The following is a 12,265-nucleotide window of genomic DNA, read 5'->3' as shown; positions in this document are numbered from 1 at the left end:
GCAGGATTTCAGTATGAGCGTAGGGGGATAAGGTCAATGACCTCTTTATATCCTTCTTTTTATTATCCTTAAATCCCTTCTCAAATTGTTGAAAACCCCACTATGGTTCAATTATGTCCGATTATGGCTCCCTCTTGCACCAGTTTATGAATTTGAAGAGAAACTGTAGCAGCATCCAAGGGATTTTAGGGGGCCAAAATTGTAATCCAGGGCCGTTTGCGGTACTTTTCAGGGAGATGGGGGAATGTAGAATTCCAGGAGAGGCGTAAGTTGAGTAGCGTATACTTCTCTGTAATCTTTTCATTCTTCTATTTCATTTCATTCATCTTTCATCTAAGGGGGGGTCTGTAGCCTTGAGGTTACGCTTTCTCCTTAAAACCTAGCGTATCCCTCTTTTAAATCTTTCTTTTGGTACTTTCTCCTTTTGGAGTTTTCTATCTTTTGGTTTTATGCCATCTCCTATTTTCGATCTTATTACGGGCTTCTGGTATTTTCGAATTATATATGTGTAAATATTTTAGTACTGTGTTAAACTAGACACTAGTCATAGTTATTTGCAGTAGATCCGATATTTTGAAATAAAATTTAGCAGTATTGCCTTTATCAAAAATTGTAGTGTCATGATTAGAAAACCCGCAAATTAGATAACGTCTACTTGAAACTTGTTTAGCACAAATGCTATCTTTCAGTGTTGCCAACTATTATAAGTAAACTGAACAGTCTTGAAAAGATTTAAGTACCTAGAAAGAGTTTGAAATGTAAAAACGATTTTTGAACCTTATTAATTCCTCACCGTAATTCAAGGGCTCCAAATCCGGCACAGTAGGCCACGCTCTCTAAATCCAAATGACAATTTTCCCACCAAATTGTCAATCCCAAGCAAACCGGATACCCTGCTCGATGGCGAACTCGCCAAACCATTGTCATAATATTGGATTCTGGGTCAGGATCATGCGGATACGAAATGCTAACGAAGAAAAGCCGCCTCCCGAAGGGGGTCTCTAATTAGCATCTAATGCGCATCCCGGCGGCGGCCCCATCCAATTCAAATTGCATTTCCAGTTTGCGAGAAAGGAGGTCTCGTCCCGTCCGGATGGAGGAGACAAGAATAGCATTTTGACCGCGACCAAACGACAGAAACGACCGGACCGCGACCGGCTGTTTATCCTATTCATGGAGCTACGCTTACGTACGTCGTGTCTGTCTTTCAAATACGGATTAGCGACAGGAGCGTATTTCCAGCAGTGCGGTTACGTAAGTCATGATGACTCGGGAATGGAAAAATAACAGCTACTTTTCGAGACCTGTTCAAACGTATGTAATTTACCATTGCAGGTCACGTTTGTATCAAACGCCATCAAAGGTGGCTGTGAGTTGATTTACTCGGTTCTTTTTCCCAACTAACCTCCCTTATCAATGTTGGAAACAGGTCAAGTTTCAGGGGGAGCGTACAGTGCATAAAAATAAAAGAAAGAGTAACGAAATGACGTGAAACCGTTCCATGAAACAATAGAACATTTTTACAACGGAGCACCGGTAAAAACCCTTATCGAAACCTATTTCTTCATCCTCCCAAGACTCCATCGTCATCGTCATTCTTTTCTGAATCGATTTTCTTATCCGGTTCATTCTGAAATTTTGTACCTTACACAAAAGAAAACGAACACCCTCTCACATTCACACATACAAACATACATACAGCATAGACTGCAGCATCATATCCCAAAAGATGACGATCAACGTTTGCATCCATAGCCATGGTACTACACAGTAGTCGTCTGGTCGTCGAACGAAACATTTTGTCGTCGTCATCTTCATCTTTATCATCATTGTCGTCCTCCGGAGCTGGGCTCTGAGCTATAGGTTAGGTTAGGTATACATAGTGGAAAGTACTCGAAAAAGCGAAATAACCACCAGCAATCGCAGCATGCTGCGAAAAAGCACTGCGCTCTGACTTTTGCTCGCAAGATGACGGACATGGCGAAGATGCGATGGTTTGCTGTGGTGGTTGCTATGACTCGACCCCCCAGTTCAGCGGTTCCCAAACCTTTTATGGATCGTAACGCCTTTACAATTTTTTAGGAATATAGTGGAATATACCTGAATAAATAAGTTTTTGGGGGAAAAACTACCTAATTTTAAGGTTTCTTCGTGTAACTAAAAATTCTATGATAATAAATCATAAGTAGATGAAAAACCCGAATTTAGTACTATACCATTTAATTCCACTAGAGTTTGTATCTTTCGACAGATAAGCGTATTTCGACCTCAACTGTAAGGCCGTCTTCAGTGTCGTGTACTAGACTCGGCTCGACTTCTTTGTGAAGGTTTGCTTGCGTATCTCTGTTCAACTGCTGTTGAAGAATCAAAGTTATCTCTGGAAACACAAAAAACTTTCATGTTCGAGAACTATATTGGGATGATCAGTCAAAGATCGAAAATTCAGAAAAATATGTATATACAAATATACAAATGACAGCCCATGAGCACTGTTATAAAATTGTTCACCTAAGTTGAGGAAAAAAATATTTCTTCAGGCAAGTCTTCAACAAGTTTTCCACTTTAACGATTGATTCAACATTTTTGTTGGCTAGAATTTTGAGAATAGATAAAATTTGGAAAATCGAACTTCCAAAGTGACCAGTTAGCCGATAATGTGGCATGATAACAGCATTATACTCGCAATGTAATCATTTGATGCATGTCAGCTTTATATACGCATATAATGGGAATTAAGGTGAAATTGCTTGCCATGATAATGTCAAGATGTAAGGACTGTTCATTTTATAAAGTGGACACCTTTCTTATGCTATATCTTTTTTATTTATTGATAAAATCGTAATCGGTTTTCTGTGTATCGTTGAACTATTATTCTACAATGCTATGAAAATATAAAATCTTACAAAGTGCTTTTGGTTGAAGAATTAAATAGATTTTCAAAAAACTACTTTCGAAAAAGTGCTCATCAAAGTTAAGCATTAGTTTTCGCATAACAAAAATCCTTATGTTTATGAACAAATTGTGTAATGGTATTCTTTACTATTCTAATATAGGTAGACCTTTAAAAAAAATAATAATATTCCACCATTCTCTGACACTAGATCACTCTAAGGATTTATCCTTTATGGTCAAATTCGCTGATACACCATATTTTTACTCCCAGCAAAAAAGGAAAGTAGAAAGCGTGTTAAAAATTTGTTTGCATTAGTAAAGAAATTATATTTGTATGAATGAGAGCTAAATCATGAGTTTCAATCGCATTTTCAAGTAAAAATTTTACTCTTTATGATCGTTTTATTGAAAAATCTCATACTTTTAAAATCATTTACGCATATTTATCGATCTACAGCAAATTGTAGCAGTTTTCCTCCAAATATTTTGATTGGAAATCTCAGAATAACTTATTATGAAAATAGGACGTGGAAAATAAATTCGATTTAATAACAGCAGTGTTGCCAGTTTTGATGATTGTCATTGTGCTTTGAGAGGTCTTCTGAAAATAAAACATTTTTTCTTCTATTGTACTTTAAATGTGACATGGGGACTAAATAAGCACCTCTATGATGGCATTGGTTATTTTTCATATAAATACTATATTTGTACTTCTGTCAGGACGTACCTTGAACCTAAAAATTATACTCATATCAGTTACATTCCAATTTAGAATATTTTTCTTCAAAAAAATCGGCGAAAAAATGATTTTATGATATCTGATAAATTGTTGCTCTAAAAATAACTTGATTTTTTGCAGCAGGCTTTGTATTGATGATGCTTTCGAAGAACAAGCCTTTTTTGATAATAAAAAAAATATTGTCGAATTTTCCACATTTTTTTTAATCATCGTTGGTTTTGATAATCTCCAAAAATCGACCGTTCTAAACTTTGTGCCTTATTCGTGTGAAATTTAATTATTTTGATGTTTTTTTTATTATCACAATATTGCACAGCATGAGTCGAACGATCTACAGAAAACCGATTGCGATTTCATTAATAAATTAAAAATATATTGCATGTACAAGGTGTCCACTTCATAAAATGAACAGTCCTTAACCGTGCTGTTCGTGCTCCATTAATTCCAATATTCAACCATTGCTCAAACGAAATATTAGTTTACTTAGCTAACAAATTTTTGTATTACTGAAGAAATGTCAATCGCAAATATTATTTCTTCGTCTAATCAAATAAAAAAATCGTCATAAGAATTAACGAGGAATATCCCTTTGATTCTTCCACGAGCTATCCAGTTATTCCATCATGTGCTTTTAAGAAATTCCTCTGAGAATTCCCACGGGGAATTCTTCCTCAATTATTTCCATACTATTTCAGTGCTTCCTCCAAAAACTTCTTTACAGGTTTCTCTGAGTAAATCCTAGGATTCCCACGGAAAATCAATCCCATTATTGCATATAAATGCTAATTGTTAGTTATTAAATAATGATTTGTCAAGGATTTTCTGGAATTAATGAGGACTAAGAAATTCTAAGAGTCCCACTAAAATTGTCTTCAAAATTACCAAGCAAGGATTCTATCCACAAATTATTTAGAGAATGTACCAACAGTTTACTAACTTTGCTCTTAACGGATCTTTCTAAAGTTTCTCTTCAACAAATCTTTCAGAAAATCTCTCAGAAATTCTTCAAGGATTGTCTAAAATAATCCTATCACAAACTATCCAGGATTTCATGCAAAAAAAATCAATGATTATTTTGTATTACTCTTAGGATCATCCTTAGTTCTCCTCAATGTTATCTGAATTTTTTGTTCATAGAAAATTCTTCAAGAATTTCTAAAGATTTCTTTAGAAATCAACTTGATGATGCTCCCCGCATTCCATCGAAACTCTCTCGAACATAATACAGTGATACCTCCATGAGTTGATGTTCCATGACTCGATATCGACTCATGGAATCATACTAAAAACAAAATTTCATGGTTACTATGATGGTCCCTAGAAGCAGCTTTCCAAAGGATTGCTGTTCCATGACTCGATATTTCCCTGAGTCGATGGTCCCTTCAATATCGACTCATGGAGGTTTTACTGTATTTATAAATTCTAGAACATCTTAAAACCTATTTTTTGTTTAAAAACCAGCGCAGATTTTTTTTTGAATCATTCCATATCCATATCCAATTTATATCATTTATATTTTAGAGTAACACATACAATAAAGGTTTTGGAAGTACTTCTAAAAAATATCTTCAAACATATCACTCTACAAAAATTTAAAAAAATTCAAACATTCTTATGAGGTTTCAAGTGGAATACGTTTACCTGTTCTTTCAGAAACACTTCCGCGAAAATACTCGAAAACATCCCGAGCAATTTGTGCAGGAATTTCTTCAGAGAACTATACTATTGTTTACTCTGGAATGTCGTCATAGGATTCACCAGAGATTCATCCAAGTTTTTTCAGATGTATATTTTTTTCTTTAAACAACACTAGCAATTCATCTGGGGTTTTCCAAATCAATTTTTCAACAGATTTATTCAAGGATTTTGCAATTCATTATTGAACTGTTAAAAAAATCATCAAAAATTCCATAGGTTCTAGAAATATGTTGTTGCTATTGTTATTTAGCATCTATTATTTACAAATTATTGATGGATTTCCGTTCTACATCTGACGTTTCGTTTCACAGCAGCAAACAGCTTATTCAGCTGAAAATGCTGTTTATACAGCCTCTTTTTAGAAGAATAAACTGTTATTTATCTACCAATGTTACTTGGGGCTGTAGAAGAATGTGGTCGGCCTAGGGCCGGTCGATCGCAGCAAGCCGTGCGCGCGGGCGGCTGCGTTTTGAATTTTCTGTCACGTTAATTTCGGTTTCGCGAATTTTTGATTCGGCTGGTGCCAAATATAATCGGCTGATGGTGTTATTCCAATTGCAAATGCTCTTGTAAAAGTTTCGTAAAGTGATAAAAGTGTTCCATTTTTGCGATAATTGAATTCATGGATGGCGCTCAATGTGTTAGATTTTACGTGGTTCCGCTGGTGCTTCGGCTGCCACCCGGATAGATTTTCCGATAGTGAAAAGTGTGATTCTGATAAATTGTAATGAGCAAGCATATTAGTTACGGTTATGAAATCAGATGGTGTCGGTCAGTGCCTTCTTAATAAAAATGATTAATAATTTGGCGTTAGGACAAACGAATGGCTTTGGTGAGTTTGTTCCGATTGAACTGATTATTTTCAATGCAATATTGGCTACTTCTGTCATAGGGTTGGGTTAATTATTCTTCTCGTTTCAGAGAGCGAGTAATGGCGCTCAAACCAAAGCTCATTAGCTATGACACAAGGTGGAAATACCTGAGCCCCATCCCTGGAAAACAAGCGCGCATGGAGTGACATTAACTTTCTTAGCTACGTCACTCCCAACGTTGATAAAAACATTTCATTTACTCTTGTACCTAATAACAAAACATATTCTCAACTACACATACACTTGATTTGAATCCGGTCGCATCACTCGCTTATAGTGAATCCTAGACCATTCCCTTCCTTATTATCCAACTCCTTGACATCTATGAGGGCGTCGGTGAGTCGCTGGCCTCTCTTTAAGTAGGTGTCATACCATCATTATCCTTCCCTTTCCTCGTAACGGAGAAGATGGGCGTGGCCGGCAATGAAAATTGTCATGACTTTTCATCTCTGACTTCCGATTCGATTGCTATTCTTTCCGAAATAGTTTTCCATAAGCAATTGGAATAAGAGTGGTAAAGTAACCAACATGACAGCTTTCAGTATGCAATCTACGAAATACTCCGTTACCACGCAACGCAACGCAACGCAATGTTACTTGGGGCTGTAGAACGGAAATCCGATTATAATCTGCCGAAAATCATTAACAACATAACCTCCATCTCAGCCGATCCCTGTACATTGTAAACATTTCTCCATGACATTCTCCGCCTGTTAATCCCGTGATTCATCCTTAAATATCATGTAAAAATCTATTCACTCTCCATTTTTGATGCAGAATGTTTTAATTGAAGGTATTTATATCTAACATCTTGGAAAACTCCGAAATTACATGCTACTATGGTGGACAAATTTAGGTAGAAACCAATGTTTTATTACAACCAAAGTTTTATGTTACTACCAGCAGAAATTCAAAAAATAAATTGGAGGGACCATTTTTAATTATTGTGTTAGAACATTAGAAATTTAACGTGAAAACATTGGTGGAATATTTTGAGATCATTGCCAAAGATGTCTTTAGTAAGATTTTACTGAAATTAGATCTTGGAGGATTTTTTTTGTATTACTTTGATAATTTGGTGAGGACCATACATATAAGAATTCTGCTAATTTTTCAAAACTCCTAGAATTTAACATTTTCTTCAGATTCTTCAACGTTGCGTTTTGCAGGTTCAAAAGGTTTTTGTACCAAGTTCCTTAAGAAAGTGTCATGCGATGATAGTGTTGTCTAACACATAACACTTAGATATACGAAATGAATGTAATGTTTGGAACGATACTAATAAAAAAAAACAGGAGAAACAATAAAATATTGAAGCAGGTAGAATCAACAGATGGACAATGGAACGATGAAAGATAAATTTCGACCCATTCATATGATTTTGGCGTTCTTTGTATGAAAATCCGAAATTTGACACAGAATTTTTAAAAGTCAAAAATTAGTGCTATTCCCCTATTTATATTTTTCTTCTCGAGGTGAATGATTACAGGATAAATCCTCTCTAATGAATGTAATATAAAAAACAATTTTTCAACAAGCTCCATTACATTCTTCATTAGAAATTATCGCTAAAACCTAGCAGAACTCCTTCCTTGACTTCCGGATTCCTCACAATTCTGCCAGAAAGCCTCAAGGATTTCCGCCATGATATTGCACAACAATTCAAGAAAAGCAAATGTATTCCTTTTTTTTCAACAAATATCAAATATCGTCTGAAGGTTCGAATGCATTTCAAAAACACTTTTCATTAGTAGTTCTTGTATAATCCGGGGATTTGAAGCAGAATTTCCAGAAAAAAATAGATGAATTTCTGATACAATTTGGATTATTTTAGAAATATTTGACGGAATCAATACCCAGACAACCAAAATGTACGTATAATGAAATCACCTGGAGGCTTTATACGTGCAAAATTTCACTTATAAGATGTCGCGAAAAGACCTTCTACGTACAAAAGTGGAGGCGATATGCGTGCATATATTATGTGATGAATAATAACATACAATGCGAGTGTATAAATATTCTACCGAACCAACCTGTGATCTTATGCGACTTAACTTATGATAACAAATGTTGATTTGACAGCTGCTACGAATTGATTCGACTTACTTTGTACGAGTGTACGAGACGAAACAAAATGTATAAATGACCTCAGAAAAGAAGTGTTTTATGCGAGGAAACTCATCAAACTGACGAGTTTATCCACGGTGTTTTGCGGGTTTGATGTAATTAGTATGAATAAACGAGTTGAAACGTGAACTTTCATGCGATTTCTGGTTGTCTGGGTATTTTTTTAAGTTGAATCCGGTATCATATTCCGGAATCAATTTGTAGATAAAAGTATAGACATAGTAGGAATGGTTGCCCTCCAGGAATTTACGTTAAAAGTATGAACAAATCCTACAATATTATTTGACAAATTTCCTAGAGATTTGCCTATACAAATATTTTACAAGAAGGTTCAAATGGTAGCTTCAAAAAATTTGCCGTCGGAAATTTTTCAAAAAAGTTTAGGGGTGTCTTAAGAGTTTAAAACATAATAAGTTATCTTGGAATAATGTAGTTTTAATTGTAAATACAGTGGGATTCCGTTTTTGGCATGCTCCGTTTTTGGCATGCTCCAATTTTGGCACCCCCCGATTTAGGCAACAAAATGGATCCGTTTTTGGCAACATTTTTCAATACCATTAAAATTTGTAAATTTTTGTAAATACTATCGTGTTTGTTGCTTTAGTCATTTGAATTGTATGTCAACTCCACACCGATTACATTCCAGAGCTCCATTTTCGTCGATATTTCCCCGAATCTCACCAACTACTAGGACTCGCGTACGCGCTTATTTACTTCAGAATGGTCATTGGTCATACATTGGTAACGTTTCATGAGGCCAATAATCTCCACCAGTATCTCAACTAAAGACCAATCTCTTTTCTTAGGCATTCATATTGAGTGACCAGCCCACTTGAGTCTGCTGAGCTGATACAATAAAAAACACTGTTATTTAGATTTGGAACAGCTTGTTTGAACAAAGCACCAGCACCGACATAAGAGAAACAAAATGACTCACACAGAGTTACAATCATAAATTTGGTCTCATCGTGTTGGCTCACTATCTTTATTATTATGGATTTACATACATTGCGCATGTACACACTGCAATAATAGAGATAAATATTTAAAGCAAAATGTCGTGTATCATAACTTTTAATAAATTTCATTAAATAACATGACAAATGCGGATACAGTCCAAACTACAATTTATTCTCAATAATATCATTGAAGCGTGCGATAAATACGACGGAGAGTGTTTTAACTTTTTGTCTGTGGACCACAGACTGTGGTATTGGTGTGTATATTGATCTTTCTGCGTCAACTATTTAAAGCTACGTTCCCTCTTTTCTATAGACTCTGTAAGGCGTTAGATTTGTTAAGAGACGATCCAGAATTCTGTACAAGATTGTTAATCAAGGATACGGGTCTCAACATCATCAAAATGTTCCTTACGAGCTGAGTCTATGAGTTTCCTAACTGTACCCTGGAGAATCCTTAAGAGATTCTTGGTTCTTGTGGGATTTTTTAGAAATTTTAACGAATTCATGAGGATATCTACAGATTCCAAGTGGACATTGAGGACTTCTTGAGGGATCCTTAGAGTGTATAATTGGTTATGGAGGATTATGTCCAAAATCTGGTGATTCCTAACAAACTCTAGGGCGTCCTAAGCGGGATAATGTGAATTTCTAGCAGTATTTTTGAAATTTCCGGCGAAAGCTTGGGGATTTTGAAAAGGTTCCCAGAGGAATTTGAGGTGTGCTAGTGGTAGCCTAAAAATAATAAACTTTTATTTTTTTTTTCATTGGAGACTTGAGAATTTTCAGCAACATCGCAGCGGAATTCCAAGATGTTAACTTCTAGCAAAATCTTTAGCAAGATCCTGAGAACTCTATGCGAGATCCTACGGATGATTGGCAAGATGCTTCAGAGCACAAGCGTTTTTTTTCTGTAGATCTCTTATGAGAACCTGAAGATTCCTATAAGGTTCTTGAGGTTCATAACAGGATCCTGTCAATTTCAGTTGATTTCATAAGGTAGCTGTAAAAATATATCAAGATTAATTAAAAATTATTTCAAGTAAAAATTGAATTCTACAAAATTACAAGTCACATTTACGCATCATCTCATGTTTATGTTTGCCCTTTTGATGCAGTCAACCATTCATTATAAAATGCTTTACTTTATCAGAAACATAAATTGAAGGAGCAATTCTAAACTTACCGATTTTTTTAAATTTTACGCTAAAGTCCAAAAGTTAAACTGATTTTAAATGTTCATTTAATTAAAAAAAAAGCTCATGCCGTTTTGCAATATTCAGCGCTTTTGATTCGTAAATACATCTTTTAAAGAAAACACATTTTTTTGTCGTTTCCTTTTATAGTTTTAAGAAAATGTCCAGTTCTTCAATAAAAGTCACTTATGCGATTGTAGGTTTTACAAGGCCTTTTTATACAAAAAATATACATAAACGCCACCAGAAAAACGTTTGCCAGATTTTACATTATGAGGCTATAGATTCATAGCATAGTATAACCCTTCGGAAAAATGCTTAGAAGTGAACCTTTTCGAAGACTCAACGCCTTATGGTTCCATAAAAATAATGTATTAACATTGTAATGATGTTTTCAAAATCAATAGTTGAAAACCAAAATTTGAAATGTTGGGGCGCATAGTTGTATAACAAAAATAAATGTAAGGAAGATTTGAAAATCACCTCGTTTGCTGATTTTAAATGTAGAGAATAGCATTCCATAGTTTTCACGGTAATTCCACTATGAATATTTTTGACCGACAGTCTTAAAAAAGTGTTTAAATTTTCTTCAGCACACAAAAATTAATATTTTATATCTATAACCATATGCGTGCAAACATCAAGGTGGTTTTTATTATTATTAAATTAATTTTTGACGTGTGTTCAGTCATAATGATGGAAATTACAAATTAGTTTTGTAAATGAGTCATCAAATTTTATGCAAGAATTTCCAATTTATTGAAAACCATGTGAAACGATAATGATCAGCAGGGTGAATTTGAGCACCATGTCACGCAACTTCAATTCTTACAATGCTTCTTGATGTTATAAATTTCAATGTAACCTTTAGTATATGGGATGGTACACAAATTATGTGTTTTTGATAAGGAATTTCTCATTGTTGACAGCCTGAAAGTTTGTGTTGATACTTGAATATATCTCCAAAACTGATTTCAAAGAACCCTAGAATCGACACAATAATTCCAGAATCCTCACAAGAATCCCAGAATCCCCATTGGCTTCCTAGGACCCATATAGAAATTCTAGGATCCTCAATGGAATGCCAGGATCCACGCTGAAATCCCTGGATTCACACTGAAACACTAGGCTCCACACTTGAATATCAGTATCCACATTGGAATCCACATGGGACTCTACGGAACCACCACTGTATATCTAGGATCCATACCGAAGTCCACAGAAATCTCGTGGTTCACATTATAATCCCAGGATTTACATCGAAATCCTACGACACATGCAACAATCCCTGGATCTACAAAGGAATGTCAGGATCCATACTGGAAATCCATAATCTACACTGAAATCCCAAGATACGTACTGTGATTCCAAGATTTACACTGTTATTAAAGGACCATCATTGAAATACTAGAATCCAGATTAGAATCTCAGAATCCACACTGTAATCCCATGATCCACACTGAAGTATCAGGATCCATACTGGAATCTTAGGACCCACGCTGAAATCCGAGGATCCACACTGGAATTCCACGATCAACGCTATAATCTAAGGATCCATACTGGAATACCTGGATCCTCACTGGATTCAGCCCTAGAATCCACATTGAAATCTAAGGATGTACACTGGAATCTCCGCATCCAAACTGGAATTCCAGGGTCCATATTGAAGTGCCAGGACGCACACTGGAATTCCCAGGGGGGGTATACGCAATGAGGTGCGCCTACCGTTCATGTTTTGTAGGGGTGTTCGTGTGGCTCACAACGCTGTTAGACATTTCG

At 35.5% G+C, this 12,265-nt stretch overlaps 1 protein-coding gene across 3 annotated transcripts in view; it reads left to right on the top strand.

The window, feature by feature from the left end:
• Window positions 1-12,265, top strand: part of LOC5578710 (calcium/calmodulin-dependent protein kinase type II alpha chain) — a 249,704-nt gene that overhangs the window by 96,986 nt on the left and 140,453 nt on the right. The gene's annotated exons all lie outside the window — the stretch shown is intronic.

This window comes from Aedes aegypti, chromosome 1 (assembly GCF_002204515.2).
Source record: "Aedes aegypti strain LVP_AGWG chromosome 1, AaegL5.0 Primary Assembly, whole genome shotgun sequence".
NCBI classification, from domain to species: domain Eukaryota; kingdom Metazoa; phylum Arthropoda; class Insecta; order Diptera; family Culicidae; genus Aedes; species Aedes aegypti.
The sequence above is the reverse complement of the archived record's forward strand: the minus strand, read 5'-3'. Positions and strand labels throughout refer to the sequence as shown.